Genomic DNA, 18,901 nt, shown 5'->3' on the forward strand with positions numbered 1-18,901 from the left:
GTAATACTTAGCTCTCATATCATGCTCCTTCCACTTGTCCAAAGCTTCATGTTCCTCTTGAGTGGCCTCTGAAGGTAAGGGACCAAGAACATTTGAATCTAGAACATATCCTATATGTTCAAGGTTCAGGACAAGTTTCAAATTTCTTAGCCAATCAGATAGATTAGGTCCTATCAACCTATTTCAATCAAGTATGCTTGCAAGGATATTGGATGGTGGTGGTTGTTTTGTGCTCATTATTATCATAAAATTAACTGCAGAAAATAACCAAATTAATTAGTAAATGTATCATGCAATTAACCAAAATAATTATGGTCTTTTAATCAAATTGGTCCTCCCACTAACTTAGCGAATCCTACACTTCCAAAGTAGAAAACGGAAATCCTAGTTGGATGAATTTCTAGTGGGTGATTGAATTCTTATAATTCTACTGATCGTCCTCAGGTATATCCATTATTGGAATTACAATAAACTATAAGTGAGCAACTCCTTACCCATCACATCTCATGTGAGGTTCAATCCTTTACCTAGCCCCTACTGCTCAAAATCTCAGGTACATCCATTATTGACTTATCTTGCATTAGTTAAGTTAATCCCATTGAGCCAGTAATTATGCAAATAATTTTAATGTCCTCAGGTACATCCAATATTGGCCACGAAACCATTTACATATTTACAACATCTCATGCTTAACAATTATTCTTAAGAAAATCTCTTAAATTAATTGCATCTTATGCAAGTATTTAAAATTTCTTAAAATAATTGCATCAATGGAGGGCCCATGTTATAATTACTTTAATTATAGCATTTCCAACTTAATCATTTGTTTGGAAGATTTTATGGTCATCCTAATTACTATTAAGGTCTTACTTTGCACATTCTCCTTTTAGCATGCATATATCATATAATTGCATACATTCCCATACATCTCATGCATTCATGGATAAGAAGTAAATATGGTATGATTATGGACTTTCTAAGGGATTCAATTCTGAGCCACCAAGAATTGAATTAGGGCATTCCTAGGTGCATTTCATTCATTCATTTTACAAGAGTTGCTGAAGGAGTATATAATCAACACTTGATCTTGAATTCCTCCCACTGGTTCCACCAATGCTCTTGACCTCCTTAAAATTCTTGCAATCTAATATTACATAGTAATCCTTGGCATACCAAGGCAAATTTTCAATAACTTAAATAAATGAAATTACAACCCAAAAATTATTACAAACTTAATAATACATGCCCAAAATAAATTAAAATAAATTAATTAATTTACAATCCCAAAGAAACATAAAAGAAATAAATCCAATCACATTGGTCTCTTTATAGTCCATGATCATCCATCATGCATATCACTATTTAACAATTAAATAAAACATACATACTTAAATTAAATTGAATATCTCATATTAAACGTAAAAATCCAGATTCGAATATGATTTAAATAAATTTAAAAATTCATATTTGAATCTCATTCAAACAAATTTAAAAATTCATATTTGAATCACATTCAAACAACCTTAAAAATTCAGATTTGAATCACAGTCAAACAATATTTTAAAAATCAGATTTGAATCACATTCAAACAATTTTTAAAAATTCAGATCTGAATATTATTCAAACAACTTTAAAAAATTAGATTTAAATAAGATTCAAATAACTTTAAAAATTCAGATTTGTATCACATTCAAACAACTTTTAAAATTCAGATTTGAATCACATTCAAATAATTTTTAAAATTCTGATTTCAATCAAAATTTAATTATGTGATTAAAATTCTAATTAAACAATTTAATTAGACATAGGATGAGCTTTTAGATCATACAACAATTACAAATTAAAAAGCCAAACCTTGCACTACCCATGAAGCCACAAACCTTGCGCACCATGTTGGTGTTCTTCAAGCATGTCGCCACACATCCAATGCAACCAGTAATGGATAAATCATCTCATGATCAAAACACACAATTAAATCATATAAAAAATAATCTAAATGGCAAATATAGTGGCTCTGATACCGATTGAAGGAGTGGAAGCATGAAAAACACAAGTTTATACCATTGAATTCAAAAATTTTCACCTAGGGTCACATGCATCATGCAAGATTTATTTTTATCTATTTTATTTCAATGATAAACAACATATTAAAACACTTTTAATATGTTTTTGAATCTGTATTTGCCATTTAAGATTTTAAAATTAATCATATTAATTTTAGAACCCTAGATTAGATCAAGAACAAATACACTAACCTCTTGATGCACTGCAGTGTATTTGTGCCTTCGGATGCTTCTTCAGGACACCAGATGTTGTCCCTCTAGCTTGTCCACACTAAGAACACCTATAGCAGCCCTTAAACAGCTTCTAAAGCTTTTTCTATTAATTAGAAAATCAAGTTTTGCCTTTTAAGAGATTAAAGATGTAAACAGGACACTAGAAACAATTTCTAGCATTTTTAAATCAAGAGATTGTTTGCTAATCTCTTGGAATAGATGATAGATGAAGAACAAGAGAGGGAGAGGAGCCTTTGGGTGGAGGCACAAAGAGGAGAAGCTGCTGGTTGTCTTTTTTTGTTCTTTTCATAACAACACTTATATAGCTAGGTTAACACATTAAACCCTTGCCACATGTCACCCTCTGATTGGTTTTAGGTTTAATTGACCCAATCACAATGTGCCAAGTGTCAAACCTATATTTAATCTTAATTTTAATCATCTTACATGATTAAAAGACATTTGGCAAGCTTATGTGTAATGCCATGTGTCACCATCTCATGGTGCAACATGTCACCCTGTGAAATGACTAAAATGCCCCTGCGTCTTAATTTAGAGTTCTCAACCCAAAATAATTATTTCTCTTCTTCTAATTAATTTATATAAAATATAAATTAATTAATTAATCTTTATTAATTAATTTCTCATTAATTAAATTCATATTTAAACACTTTAAATATAAATTTTACTTATACTGTACATCCAATAACCTAGATTTGGTTTCAAGTCATGCTAGGGACTTTGCAATCTAATTGAAAACCAAACCTATTTAATTAATCAATTAAACTCTTTAATTAATTACTTAAATCATATTTAATTATGTGATTACTTGTGTATGTGTGTGACTTACTAGGCTTATCACTAATTGGCAATGAGACATGATATCAACTCTTAATATCATCAGAACTCTTTCTTATCATAAATTATTTCTCTAAATCATTTTATGCACCTCATAGACTATGGTTAACACCTAGCATAGCATGCCATGGTCACCCAATTAGTAATAAGGTTTACCTTAAATGAACCTATAATCATATATTACCATGTACTAGAATCTCTCTGTTACAAAATCCCAACTCAAGCTGGAGTCATGGTTTATGTCAAACTCCATTTGCTATGAATATTATGTTATCTTTTAATTCCAGTTCTTGAATAAAAAGATTTTCTCATCAGAAACTCTTTTCTGATTAAATCTATCTGTCCTGGCTAGGAACTTGAAACATTAAGAACAATTAAATGAACATAGGATTTTATCTCTATTTACTTAGAGGAACAGATTCCATCTTGATCAACACCTACCTCCATAAATAACTAGTAGGAGCCAACACATGCCCATATACCCATACACAGTACAAGTATGAAAGCAGTATCAAACTCAAACCACCTATATACAAGATAACTGTGCTATCTCAGGTCTAAAGATAATATGCACTGATATAATTTATGACAATGCATTGACCAGAGTAAACTCCATGTGCTTGTCATAAGTGTCACTGGTTCAGCCTACTTATCATGTATAAGTGCCTATCATGTTTGTTATATGGCATGAGACTCATCATTCCATCTTATTTATATCTCATATAAATAACTTGGGAGCAAACATGAATACAATCTTTCTGAATAAATCATGTCCTTATTATGAAGTATCCTTGATTGTGAACCTATTTATGATACTTTGTACTAGAAATACTATCACTCTTATTCTTAACAACTTAAGAATAGAATTTCTAACAAAATATCAATGGACCTTTTCTATTACACATAAATATATTATGTAAACAGAAAAGTGGAAATGCCTTTTATTAATAAAAACATGCACAAGATACATACTAAATGATATGCTCTAGGGCATACTACTAACACGGTACCCACTTAGTTATGACTGTAGATGTTAATTGAAGGACTGAAAGGTGAAGATTAACATTAGAAAATCAAGATCTTGAACCTAGGAATTCTGACCTAGACATAGGCTGATACCTTTGTGGAACCTAGAAATTGGTCAAAGGTCTTAAAGGATTTTAATTAATTTGATCACCACGAAAGTAGGGTTCGAGTTAATTAGGATACACCCTAGATGCCTTGAGAAAGGATTTAGGATAACTTAGGACTGATTTCCATCAAGGAAAACGATCCTCAATTTAGTAAATAAACAAGATAACATCCCTCGTAAGATTCAAGTGTGAAATCTTAATTCCAGAATTGCTTCAAATAAATCATTTTGTTTTAAGTTTACCATTTTAGTGTTTAAAGTTAACAAACTTCATCCCCTATGTATTCGATAGCCTAGACAGTCAAGATTTCTGTGTAGATTGGTACTTGCTAAACAAAATTCCTCGTGAGAATGATACTCTACTTATCACTTTATTACTTGTTAGTGATACGTGCACTTGCGATGATTGCAAAATAGCGAAACAGATGTGATGGGCAAGGAGTTGCTCACTTATAGTTTATTATAATTCCAATAATTGATGTACCTGAGGATGATCAATAAGACTATAAGAATTTAATTAACCACTAGAAATCCATCCAACTAGGATTTCTATTTCCTACTTTGAGAGTGTAGGATTTGCCAAGTTAGTGGGAGGACTAATTTGATTAAAAGACTATAATCATTTTGGTTAATTACTTGGAACATTTACTAATTAATCTAGTTATTTTCTATAGTTAATTTTCTGATAATAATGAGCACATAATAACTACCACCATCCAATTTCCTTGTGAGCATACTTGATCACAATAGGTTCGGACCTAATCTTTCTGATTGGCTAAGAAATTTAAAACTTGTCTTGAACCTAGAACGTATTGGATATGTTCTAGACTCAAAGGTTCCTGGTCCTTTACCTCCAGAGGCCACTCAAGAGGAACATGACACTTTAGATAAGTGGAAGGAGCATGATATGAGAGCCAAATGTTACATGCTTGCTTCTATGAGTAAAGAGTTACAAAAGCAGCATGAGAACATGCAAAATGCAAGTGAGATCCCCCTTCACCTGTAAGAGTTGTATGGTGAGCATAGCAGGAATGCTAGGTATGAGATATATAGATAGCTATTCCGCATGAGGATGTCTAAGGGACAGAATGTAGGAGATCATGTCCACAAGATGATTCGGCTTATTGAGCAGCTAGAACATCTTGACTTTCACATGGATTTCCAACTACAGACGGATTTGATCCTTCAGTCCGTACCTGAGTCATTTGGGAATTTTGTGACAAATTTCCATATGACTAAGCAGGAATACACCTTCGCTGGTTTACTTAACATGCTGGTTATTGCCCAAAAGAATATGCCGGGAAATAAAGGAAAAGAGGTGGCTTTGATCGCATCTTCTTCTTATGTTGGAAAGTCCAAAAAGAAGAAGGGTAATAAGAATAAGAAACCTCAAGTTCCAGGACCTTCCAAGAAGATAGCCAAACAAAAAGGCAAGACTAAAGCTAATGGAGGCAAAGGAAAGTATTTCCACTACCAGAAGGATAGGCACTGGAAAGGGAACTGCCTAGAGTATCTTGCTTCTCTAAGGGACAAGAAGGATACACCTTCAGAAGGTATGTCTATATTTTGTTATTTAGATGCTGATGATGCTTATAGTTTATCTACAGCTTGGGTTTTAGATACTGGTGCCAGTTCTCACATTTCTTATGATATGCAAGAACTAGCAAACAGTAGCAGCTTGCATGCTAGAGATGTTAGACTCCGGATTGGCAATGGCTCAACTGTTGAAGCTTTAGCTATAGAATCTAAATCTTTTTACATGTGTGGACATATTTTGTGTTTGAATAATATTTTGCATGTACCTGATGCTTTTAAGAACATCATTTCTATATCTAGTTTGACTAGAAATGATTATGAATTTCAGTTCACAAATGATGTTTGCAATATTTATTTTGGAAATAAATATTTTGCTCGGGTTATATGCATGATGGTCTTTATTATTTGGATAATAATGATAAACACAAATTAAATGCAAGTAATCTAAATGAATGTAATGCCATGATGAAAATCAACTCAAGTTCAAAATATATTTGGCACTTAAGATTAGGTAATGTTGCAGAAGATAGGATTGCAAAACTGGAGAAAATGGGGATTTTATCCTCATTGGGTTATGAAACTACTCCAACTTGTGAATCCTGCCTTTAAGGCAAAATGACCAGATCACCCTTTGTTGGACAAGGACTAAGAGCTGAAAATATTTTAGAGCTAATTACATAGTGATGTATGTGGTCCATTTAAGGAAAAGGCTAGAGGTGGTTTTCATTACTTTATTACCTTTACTGATGATAAATCAAGGTTTGGATATTTGTATTTGATGAAATACAAACATGCATCCTTTGAAAAGTTCAAAGAATTTAAATCTGAAGTAGAAGATCAAACAAAAAAAAAAAATTAAAACTCTTCGATTAGATCGTAGAGGTGAATACTTAAGTACTGAATTTGATGAATACTTGAAAGAGCATGCCATTGTTTTCCAACTGACTCCTCTAGGAACGCCACAGCTGAATGGAGTATCTGAAAGAAGAAATCGTACCCTATTAGATATGGTACGCAGTATGATGAGCTATATTGATATGCCAGTCTGCTTTTAGGGATTTGCATTAGAATCAGCTTTGCATATTCTGAATAGGATTGCATCAAAATCAGTTTCTTCCACATCTTATGAGATATGGCATGGAAGAAAACCAAGTCTTAAGCATGTTAAGATTTGGGGTTGTCCAGCTTATATCAAAAAGCTGAACACTGATAAATTGGAAACTAGATTAGAAAAAGGTCAATTTGTTGGATATCCAAAAGAGAGTTTTAGATATTATTTTTATTTGCTTACATCACAAAAGGTTGTCGTAAGCAGAGATGCCATATTTCTTGAACAACAGCTTATTCAAGAAGGTGGCAAAGGAAGGCAAATAGAGTTAGAATTTGAGAATTCTGACCAACCAACAGATCAAATGGATATAGATCCATTAAGTCAACCTACACCTATTGATGAAACATCTATAGTAATTCCTCGCAGATCGACCAAGATATCTCACCCACCAGTGAGATATGGTTTTCTTCATGAAGATGAACAGGAGTTGTTTACTCATGAAGAAGTAGATCATGGAGATGATCCACTTACCTATGAAGAAACTATATTAGATATAGACTCTTCAAAATAGATTAAAGCTATGAAATCCGAAATTGATTCCATGTATAAGAATCAAGTTCGGGATCTTGTTGACCCATCTGAAGGTATTGTACCTATAAGGAATAAATGGGTTTTCAAGAAGAAAATTGGTTCTGATGGAAAGGTAGAGACCTATAAAGCAAGGATAGTAGCGAAATTGTTTCGCCAAAGGCAAGGAATTGACTATGAGGAGACTTTCTCGCCTATTGCCATGCTTAAATCAATTAGGATTCTATTAGCAATAGCTGCATACTATGATTATGAGATTTGGTAGATGGATGTCAAAATAGCTTTTCTCAATGGATACATTGAAGAAAACAATTTCATGGAACAACCTAGGGGTTTTGAATCCCAAGATGGTTCCAAAGTATGCAAGCTAAAGCGATCAATTTATGAGTTAAAACAAGCTTCGAGGAGTTGGAACATCCATTTTTGATAAAGCCATTAAGTCATTTAGTTTTATCAAAAATGAGGATGAGCCATGTGTATATAAAATGGTTAATGATAGTGCTGTCACTTTCCTTGTCTTATATGTGGATGACATTTTGTTAATGGGTAATGACACAGGTATGTTGACAACTGTAAAGGTATGGTTGTCAAATACATTCTCCATGAAAGACTTGGGGGAGGCAACCTATATTCTTGGGATTCACATCTATAGAGATAGAGCGAAAAGAATAATTGGTTTATCCCAACGTCTATACTTGGAAAAGGTGTTAAAGATGTTTAACATGCTTGATTCCAAGACAGGATTGTTGCTAGTGAGACATGGTATCTACCTTTCTAAAGAGATGTCTCCAAAGACACCTGAAGAAAGAGATAAAATGGCTAGGATTCCATATGCTTCTGCTATTGGAAGTTTGATGTATGCAATGATGTGTACTAGGCCGGATATCGCATATGCTGTTAGTTAGACTAGCAGATTTCAATCCAATCCAGGTTTGGAACACTGGATAGTTGTCAAGAATATCCTTAAGTACATGAGAAGAACTAAGGATTTATTCTTGATTTATGGAGGTGGTGACTTGCAATTGGATGGTTATACTGATTCTGATTTCCAATCAAATATCGATGATAGAAAGTTTACCTCCGAGTTTGTGTTCATTTGTAATGGAGGTGCAGTCAGTTGGAATAGTACGACTGCTGATTTCACTACAGAGGCTAAGTATATTGTTGCATAAGGTGCTGCAAAAGAGGCTGTTTGGATAAAGAAGTTCATGATAAAACTTGTAGTAGTTCCTTCTATTGAGTCAGCAGTTCCACTCTACTGTGACAACAATGGGGCGGTCATACAAGCTAAGGAACTCCGGTCTCACCAAAAATCCAAACACATAGAAAGGCGCTACCACATTATCAGAGAGATAGTTGGGCGAGGCGATGTAGCCATGCAGAATATAGCATCAGCTGAAAATCTAGCTAATCCATTCATGAAGCCTATGTCACAAGCTCAGTTAGACCGATATCTTGAGAAGATGGGTCTAAGATATTGTAATGAAAGGCTCTAGTGCTAGTGGGAGATTATTAGTAGTATGTCCTAGAGCATATCATTTAGTATGTATCTTATACATATTTTATTAATAAAAGGCAAATTCACTTTTTCATTTACATGATGTATTTATGTGTAATAGAAAAGGTCCACTGATATTTTGTTAGAAATTCTATTTTTAAGTTGTTAAGAATATGAGTGACAATATTTCTAGCACAAAGTATCATAAATTGGCTCATAATCGAGGATACTTCACACAAAACATGACTTATCCAGAAAGATTATATTCATGTTTATTCCCAAGGTATTTATATGAGATATGGTGAGTCTCATGCCACATAACAAACATGATAGGCACTTATACATGATAAGTAGGTCAAACCAGTGACGCATATGACAAGCACATGGAGTTTACTTTTGTCAATGCATTGTCATATGTCATATCAGTGCATATAATCTTTAGGCCTGAGATAACATAGTTTTCTTATATATAGGTGGTTTGAATTTAATACTGCTTTTATACTTGTACTGTGTATGGGTATATGGGCATGTGTTGGCCCCTACTAGTTATATATGGAGATAGTTGTTGTTCAAGATGGAATATGTTACCCTAAGTAAATAAGGATAAAATCTTATGTTCATTTAATTATTCTTGATGTTTCAAGTTCCTGGCCAGGACAGACAGATTTAGTCAGAAAAGAGTTTCTGACAAGAAAATCTAATTAATCAAGACTTGGAATTAAAAGATAACATAATATTCATAAAAAATGGGGTTTGACATTAACCATGACTCCAGCTCGAATTGGGATTTTGTAACAGAGAGATTCTAGTGCATGGTAACATATGATTAAAGGTTCATTTAAGGTATTCCTTATTACTGATTGGGTGGCCATGGCACGCTATGCTAGGTGTCAACCATGGTCTAGTAGTATGCCCTAGAGCATATCATTTAGTATGTATCTTATACATATTTTATTAATAAAAGGCAATTTCACTTTTCCGTTTACATAATATATTTATGTGTAATTGAAAAGGTCTATTGATATTTTGTTAGAAATTCTATTCTTAAGTTGTTAAGAATATGAGTGACAGTATTTTTAGCACAAATTATCATAAATTGGTTCACAATCGAGGATACTTCACATAGGACATGACTTATCCAAAAAGATTGTATTCATGTTTTGTAACACCCCTATATTCGGTAGTGCATTCTACTGTTCCGGTGACCAGTGTCTGTCCGAACAGCTAGAATGCCTGGAATTATACTTAAATATTGGTGAGGAGATATGAAATAATGAAATACAATAGAGGAAAATATAAGAAAAACAAAGGAAAAATAATAGCAATAAAATGTAACTAAGTTAAACGAGCCAAAAACTGTAGCGATGGGTGACCGCACCGGGAAGTTGTGGCGAGGATCGTTAATTAGCCCTCGACCGCGGGAAACCTTGAGAAATATTTTTGAGAATTAAATAAACATCTATTGAAGTAAAAATGACATTGGAAATGTCAAAGAAAAGTTAATTAATTAGTACAAAGAAAAACGAGAAATCGAGAAATCAATAAAAATTGGTGTTACCGAAAAGTCGAGAATACAACCCGAATAGGGGCATTTTGGTCAATTGACACCCCGAGTTGCCTTTTGACCTAAATGTCCATTAAAAATAAATGCTATTAAACTTTAAAAATTTCATAAAAATTAAAAGTGTGGTACATATTATAAATAGTGAAAGTGTGGTGGCAAAATTGTAAAATTGTGAAACTTTGATTTAATTAAACCTTAAACTAAGTTAGTGCTCCACTAACCTCATTTTAGTGGACCTATGTACAGCATTTTGGGATAGAAATTCTGTCATCTTGAACCTCACAAACAAACCGGCCGAAACTAAAGCTCCCACCATCCTCCCATGGCCGCCTTACAACCAAGCTCCATGTAATCGACTTTAAGCCATCTTCTCCACTAAGTTCTTTCATTAAAGTTGTTCACAACATCACAAAGAAGAATTTGATAGTAATTTTAAGAGAAATAGGTGAAGTTTAGCCAAGCTCACAAGAGGTAAGCAACCATTTCTTCATCCTTTCTTTGTTAAAGTTTGTGTGTGGTGAGTTGATTTATGAAGAAACTTTGAGGTTTTAATGAGTTATTGGAAGGTACTATTTTTGGCAGCCATGGAATATCAAGGTTAATGAATTATTTCTTCATGTAAATGATGTTTTAAGGTGTTGAATTAAGTGTTTAAATGTATAGGAATGATTTACCATGTATATAGTTTGAATTGTAAGTTTGAAAAGTTAAAATGGAAGCTTGATGTATATGTGTTACTTGGGTAGCCTCATGGTGAAGATTGGAAGTGTTTAAATTCATGAAAAGTTTGTTGAATTATGGTACTAAAAGTGACAGCATATGTATATGATATAGTAGTGAAAATGTATGTAATTTGGTAGTGGAAATTATATGTAATAATTAGGAGTGTTTATGTGTATATATTGTTGGGTTTGGACTTTGTGAATTAGGATTGCATTTTGTAACACCCTTTTTTGCATAGCCTGGTATATTTCACTGTTCCGGTGACCGGTGTCGGTCAGGACAATTAAGAGAAGTAGAACCACATCTAAGACACCTAGAGAAGCCCTGAACATAAATAATTAGTAATTGGCAAATAGTTAAGTATAAATAAGAAAAACATAACACAAGAAGTTAAATGAGCCGAGAGTCACAGCGATAGGTGACCTTCTCGGGAAGGACTGCGAGGTCGATTTAAACTTAAATTTTGAACCGTAAAATGTGACGCCGCGGTCCTTAGGACTATTGCGAAGACAGTGGAAAAGAGAAAATCACGAAAAAGAATTGTTAAGAAGGTCAAATAATTAGGTCAGGGATCCGAAAGAAATATTGAATTATTTGCAGACTGGATCGAACCGACGAGGGGCAATTTTGTCAATTTACCCTTGAGCTAACTCCTGACTTAACAGTCCAATAAAATCAAAGAAAAAAAAATTTCAGGATTAAGAATTAAATTAAAAAACTAAGGAAAAATAAATAATAAAAAAAAGGGAAAAAGAAAAAGTTGAAAAAGGTTAATTACATCATGCATGATGCAATAAACCTAATAATTAAAATTTTAAATTTTAGGATAATTTCTGTCTTACTAAAGATTTAAAAAGTTATAAAGAAAAGAAAAAATAAATAGATAAAATTCACTCTTCTTTTTCCTTTTACTGTAACCCATTCTCACATCTCTCCCTCTCACATAACTCCATTAGAGCACTAAACCCAAGCTCCATAAACCCTAAATTAGTCATAAGTTTCCTAAGATTTCTTAAGCAAATCTTGTCCTTGACCCTTCATTTAGCTATTGACAACAAAAAGAATGAGAAAGAAGGAGAGTTTAAGAAGGGAGAAAAGACATCTAACAAGGTTAGTGTTTTAACTCTTCCTTTTCTAAATATACTTCATGTGCAGGTATGTAAATTATGAGAAAATTGAAATAAATCAAAAGAAAACATGGTTGTGGACTATACATGAATTTCGGCCTAGAGGTAGTGAACTAGGGTTGAGTGATTTTGATGCAAATAAAGTAGTAGTTAAGTGCAATGGAGTGTGTAGGTACTAATTATGCATTTAGATTTTACCAATTGAGCTAAGCATAAAAATTAGGGTTTTGGCACCTAGGGTTTTGGGAGGAAAAATGTGAGAATTAGCCAAATGATGTGTTTGACCTTGTTGGAGTTGAGAAATGGTCATGTATGACCAATTGTGATGTGTAGAAAGTGTTGGAATTAAGTTTGAATTCGGATTGGTTATGGCCATTCTGCAGACAGCATGACCAAGGTCTCTTTCAGGGACTAAAACTAAAAATTTACCAACCCAATTAGTGTGAGGCAAATTGGGAATGAAACTAAACACAAAATGGCACATTTTTCATTTAGGAATCATGCCCAGAAAGTGACCATAGCATAGTGAACAAATTGGCCAAATCCGGAATTGGGCACACTGCCCTATACAAAAATGACCAAATGAACAATGTTTGTTCATTTGGCCATAACTTGGGCTAGGCGGGTCCAAATGACCTGAAATTTTACCAGTAGAAAGTTGAGACATAGCCCTACAACTTTCATGAAGAATACAACTCCAAATTATGCCCTTAACCAAGTCATTAGCCACCCAAAATTAGTGACGTAAAACTGCCATAAGCAAATTAGTTGCCCAGAAAATCTGGGTTAGACCAATCCGGCCAGCCATGTTCAAATGGCTATAACTTAAGCTACAAAACTCTAAATGGAGTGATTCAAAAAGGAAAATAAATTTAAGACAATAAGGAACAACTTCTATGAAGAAAACTTAGCCAAATTCTAACAGCAACATGACCAATGGAATAGTACAATATAGGACACCATAACTGAAAATTTGAAATTTGTGCCTAAAAGACTTAAAATTTGAGAAAATAACCAAAACCAACAAATTAAGTAACCAAAATGCGGTATGTGGGTGAAATTAGAATTTCCATACCTATTAAGCATTAGAAAGTCAATAAATTAACTTTAATAGTGTCATGAATAGTAACCCCAAAATACAAATTTTAAAGAACGTCAAGTTTAGCATATTAAAGCTAGGTATAAGTAGATTTGAATTAATTTTTGGATTTATGATAAGTTGTGATACTGAAACACTGTGAAATTGTGTGTTTTAGTTGAAAAAAATACCGGGAAAGAACCCGAGGCATCGAGTTAAGGCCAAGAGGCAACTCATATAAGGTTTGTGCACAACATAGAATTTTCTGTAAATTTTCTTCTGCATATTGTTTTGAATGAATTGTGACTTAATTGTATTGAAATGTTTATTATGCTTTTGACTTAAATTGTTGAAAGTTTACTTGTATGTGCTTGAAATGGCAATAAATGTTTGATAAATTGTTAAGATAGTTTTGAAACCACAGTGTCATGACCATATATTTGAATACCTCACTAGCATGACTAGTGGGGGAAATTAGTTTCGAATTTTGATTCCTTCTCTGGCTGAAGTGTTGAGGTGTGTGCTAGTAGAAGAAGAAATTGAATGGATATCCATATATTTGAGCTAGCTAGCCTTGTGATGTGACTTCTCATAAGCCTTTGGCTATTGAGATGATTATTATTTCGAATGGCATGATATAACTGTGTGTTTTTATGAAATTTGTTTTGAGACTTTCGAAATGAAATTGTTTGGATTAAATGCATATAAATTATGTTTTGTATTTATTTCTCATATTCAATTCAATTTTTGAATAAGTATGATTTAAATTCTGCATAAAAGTTATTTTAGTATGTTGTGCACCATTGAGTCATAGTACTCAGCGATGCTTGTTATTGCTATCGCAGATATAGAGACTAAAGGAGCAGCAGAGTGAGCTGCTGAGGATTGTGGAGCTACCTTCCCTGAAGTTCTATCGGGTATATTTTATACCCTAATTGTAATAATCATTTTGATGTATGTAAATATATGTACAAGTAGAACTGGTCATAAGCAGTTGTATAAAATTTGTAATAATATTAGTTTGGGTTTTTCTAATGTAAATTCTGGTTGGATGAATGTAATTTGTTTTAACTTTAATGAAAAATGAATGAAAGCATTTTGTTTTAATTTGAATGAAATTACCTAGTAATATTTTGGATGATATTGGAATTGGAAATTATTGATTTGAATTTTGGAATTTGAGAAATGATGGTGAAATTTGTTGTGGTGGATGTTGAAGTTATTGAGTTGATGAGATAAATCATTGGAAGTGTTATTTTCAGGTATTTAAAGAACTGTTTTATCAAAATACAGACGGCACTCTGCCGAAATTTTTCTAAAATTTGCGAAAAAATAAAAAGGGTCAAAAATTTTAACTAGTTTTCAAACTCTAATTAAATGTTTTAATACCTATTAGAAAATGCTTACCACTTCTAAAAAGTAAGAAAATGATTTTAAAATCCCTTGTAAGGTACTTAATGAGTTATCAGTAGGTAAAGTTCAGTAGTTCATTAGGTATTCTATGGGATCATGTTATACCTTACAGAGGAGTAAGGTGTGACATGTTTTAGTGGTATCAAAGCAAATTTTTAAAGTATGTTTTAACTTGTGAATTTGTGTCTTTTCTTTGCTAAGTACAACTGCTCAATGTCCTTATTTGTTTCATACAGTGCATTACATCATAAATATGAACTAATGGAGGGAAATCTCCTTGTGTTAATTGTTTAGGAGATATCCTATTCCAGACTGATATGGAAGAAGGGGATCGCTCTGTTGAGCAATCTGTTGAAGCTGAGGCACAAGGGGAAGCCCCAGCTCTACAAAATGTCAGTGGGTCAATGGCACCAGCCCTAAAAATGCCGCAGTTTCCTGCACAGTTTGCACAACAGATGGCGGCAATGTTTTAGCAAATGGCTGGGGGTATGCCTACTCAAGCTCCACCCCAGACTTCTGTGGTGTAAACTCAAGCTCCAATCAGACAGTATGACAAACTGTTGAAGTATGGGGCAACAGAATTTAAGGGTACAGTAGACCCTTTAGAGGCAAAGCAATGGTTGGAAAGAATGGACTGAGTGTTCAAGAAGCTACACTGCCAAGATGAACTAAAATTCGAGTACTGAGTATCGCTACTGCAAGGGGATGCTTATGATTGGTGGAAAACCATCTCCCACAGCTTGGCTGAACCACCAGTACTAACCTGGGATGACTTCATCAAAGAGTTTAGACAGAAATACGTCCCAGATGCATATGTGAATCAGAAACTACAAGAATTTCTGAGGCTAAAGCAAGGCAACAGAACAGTGGCAGAATATGAGAGGGAGTTCTCCCACTTAAGCCACTATGCTGGGAGTCGCCTTTCTACCAATAAGGAAAGGTGCAAGAGATTTGAGACTGTTTTGAAGCCTAGTTTGAGGATGCAAGTAGTGGGATATTGACACCGTAACTTCTCTGAGCTCATCTCTCAAGCACTTGAGTTGGAAATAATTGAATCAGAAGCGACCCCAGCAAAAGAAAAATCAGAGAAGGCTGAAAAATCAGAGAAAGATAAAGGAGAAAAATCAGTAGAGCAAAGTCCCAATGGTACCTTTGGAAAGAAGAAGAAATTTTGGGGACCTAGCAGAGGTCGAGGTGGAAGGTTTGGAAGGGGTAGATTCTCTGGACAGAAAACCCCTAGATCTGGTCAGCAGTTGACCAGGGGTTCATATCCTGCCCACCCCTGTGAGACTTGTGGCAAGATTCATGAGGGAGAATGTTATTGGGCAACAGGAGCTTGCTTTAACTGTGGAGGCAAAGGCCATCTTGCTAAAGACTGCACTAGTGCCCCTAGATTCGGTCCAGCTCCTACTACTGGAGAAAGATCTATTTAGAGTCCTGTTAGTAGTATACCCTAGAGCATATCATTTAGTATGTATCTTGTATATGTTTTTATTAATAAAAGGCATTTCAACTTTTCCGTTTACATAATATATTTATGTGTAATAGAAAAGGTCCATTGATATTTTGTTAGAAATTCTATTCTTAAGTTATTAAGAATATGAGTGATAGTATTTCTAGTACAAAGTATCATAAATAGGTTCAGAATCGAGGATACCTCACAATAAGGACATGACTTATCCAGAAAGATTGTATTCATGTTTGTTCCCAAAGTTATTTATATGAGATATAAATAAGATGGAATGGTGAGTCTCATGCCATATGACAAACATGATAGGCACTTATACATGATAAGTAGGTCGAACCAGTGACACTTATGACAAGCACATGGAGTTTACTCTTGTCAATGTATTGTCATAAATCATATCAGTGCATATAATCTTTAGACCTGAGATAGCACAGTTATCTTGTATATAGGTGGTTTGAGTTTGATACTACTTTCATACTTGTACTATGTATGGGTATATGGGCATGTGTTGGCTCCTACTAGTTATATATGGAGGTAGGTGTTGATCAAGATGGAATCTGTTCCTCTAAGTAAATAGGGATAAAATCCTATGTTCATTTAATTGTTCTTGATGTTTCAAGTTCCTAGCCAAGACAGATAGATTTAATTAGAAAAGAGTTTCTGATGACAAAAATCTTTTTAATAAAAAACTGGAATTAAAAGACAATGTAATATTCATACCAAATGGGATTTGACATAAACTATAACTCCAGCTTGAGTTGGGATTTTATAACAGAGAGATTATAGTGCATGGTAACATATGATTATAGGTTCATTTAAGGTAAACCTTATTACTGATTGGGTGGCCATGGCATGCTATGCTAGGTGTTAACCATGATCTATGAGGTACATAAAATGGTTTAGAGAAATCATTTATGGTAAGAAAGAGTTCTGATGATATTAAGAGTTGATATCATGTCTCATTGCCAATTAGTGATGAGCCTAGTAAGTCACACACATACACAAGTAATCACCAAATTAAATATGATTTAATTAATCAATTAAAGAGTTTAATTGATTAATTAAATAGGTTTGGTTTGCAATTAGATTGCAAAGTCCCTAACACGACTTGAAACCAAATCTAGGTTATTGGATGTATAGTATAAGTTAAATTTATATTTAAAGTGTTTAAATATGAATTTAATTAATGAGAAATTAATTAATAAAGATTAATTAATTGATTTATATTTGATATAAATTGATTAGAAGAAGAGAAATAATTATTTTGGGTTGAGAACTCAAAATTAAGACACAGGGGCATTTTGGTCATTTCACAGGGTGACATGTGGCACCATGAGATGGTGACACATGGCATTACACATAAGCTTGCCAAATGTCTTTTAATCATGTAAAATGATTAAAATCAAGATTAAATATTGGTTTGACACTTAGCACAATGTGATTGGGTCAATTAAACCTAGAGCCAATCAGAAGGTGACATCTGGCAAGGGTTTTAAGTGGTGACCTAGCTATATAAGTGTTCTTATGAAAAGAAAAAATAACAATCAGCTGCTGCCTCCTTTATACCGCCACCCTTGAGGCTCCCATTCTCTCTTCTTCTTCATCTCTCATCTATTCTAAGAGATTAGCAAACAATCTCTTGAATTAAAAATACTAGAAATTGTTTCTAGTGTCCTATTTACATCTTTAATCTCTCAAAAGGCAAAACTTGATTTTCTAATTCATAGAAAAAGCTTTAGAAGCTGTTCAAGGGCTACCATTGGTGAACTTAGTGTGGACAAGCTAGAGGGACAACATCTGATGTCCTAAAGACTCATCCTAAAGGTATAAATACGCTGCAGTGTATCAAGAGGTTAGTGTATTTATTCTTGATCTAATCTAGGGTTCTAAAATTAATCTGATTAATTCTAAAATCTTAAATGGAAAATACAAATCCAAAGACATATTAAAAGAGTTTTAATATATTGTTTGTCATTGAAATCAAATAGATAAAAATAAATCTTGCATGATGTATGTGACCTTAGATGAAAATTTTTGAATTCAATGATATAAACTTGTGTTTTTCATGCTTCTGCTCCTTCAATTGGTATCAGAGCCACTTTATTTGCCATTTAGATTGTTGATTATATGATTTAATTGTGTGTTTTCATCATGAGATGATTTATCCATTGCTGGTTGCAATGGATGTGTGGCGGCATGCTTGATGAACTCCATCATTGGTGTGCCATCTTTGGCCTTCATGGGTGGCGCAAGGTTTGGTTTTAAATTTTGCAATTGTTGTATGATCTAAGGCCTATCCTATGTCTAATTAAATTGTTTTAATAGAGTTTTAATCACACAATTAAATTTTGATTCAAATCAGAATTTTTAAAATTGTTTGAATGTGATTCAAATCTGAATTTTAAAAGTTGTTTGAATGTAATTCAAATCTGAATTTTTAAAGTTGTTTGAATCATATTCAAATCTGAATTATAAAGTTGTTTGAATGTGATTCAAATCTTTTTTTTAAAAAGTGTTTGAATGTAATTCAAATCTGAATTTTTAAGGTTGTTTGAATATGATTCAAATCTGAATTTTTAAATTTGTTTG

This window comes from Hevea brasiliensis, chromosome 3 (genome assembly GCF_030052815.1).
Source record: "Hevea brasiliensis isolate MT/VB/25A 57/8 chromosome 3, ASM3005281v1, whole genome shotgun sequence".
Taxonomy (NCBI): Eukaryota; Viridiplantae; Streptophyta; class Magnoliopsida; order Malpighiales; family Euphorbiaceae; genus Hevea; species Hevea brasiliensis.